This window comes from Myotis davidii, unplaced genomic scaffold, assembly GCF_000327345.1.
Source record: "Myotis davidii unplaced genomic scaffold, ASM32734v1 scaffold252, whole genome shotgun sequence".
In the NCBI taxonomy this organism is placed as follows: domain Eukaryota; kingdom Metazoa; phylum Chordata; class Mammalia; order Chiroptera; family Vespertilionidae; genus Myotis; species Myotis davidii.
Genome location: NW_006283768.1, coordinates 2072724 through 2073105, shown reverse-complemented (window position 1 = coordinate 2073105; position 382 = coordinate 2072724).

Below are 382 nucleotides of genomic sequence, written 5' to 3'. Positions count from 1 at the left end.
ACTGCCCTAAAAATATCCTGTGCTCCACCTATGTACCCCTGCCCTTCCTCTATCCCCCACTATTCAATAGTTAGTTGGTCAAGTGGGGGACTTCATTGTCAGTTTTATACTGCCCTAAAAATATCCTGTGCTCCACCTATGCACACCTGCCCTTCCTCTATCCCCACTATTCAATAGTTAGTTGGTAAAGTGGGGGACTTCGTCAGTTTTATTTATACTTTCAAGTGGAATACAGAAGTTTTGATATTTTATATGGTGACATCAGGGATATGAGAATTTCCTCCCACATACCGAATCATTACATTTAATCAGGCATTCTAACAGGAATGGAATTGTTTTTGTGTCTTGTTTACTATTTTTAATAAATCCCCTAAGTAGAAAG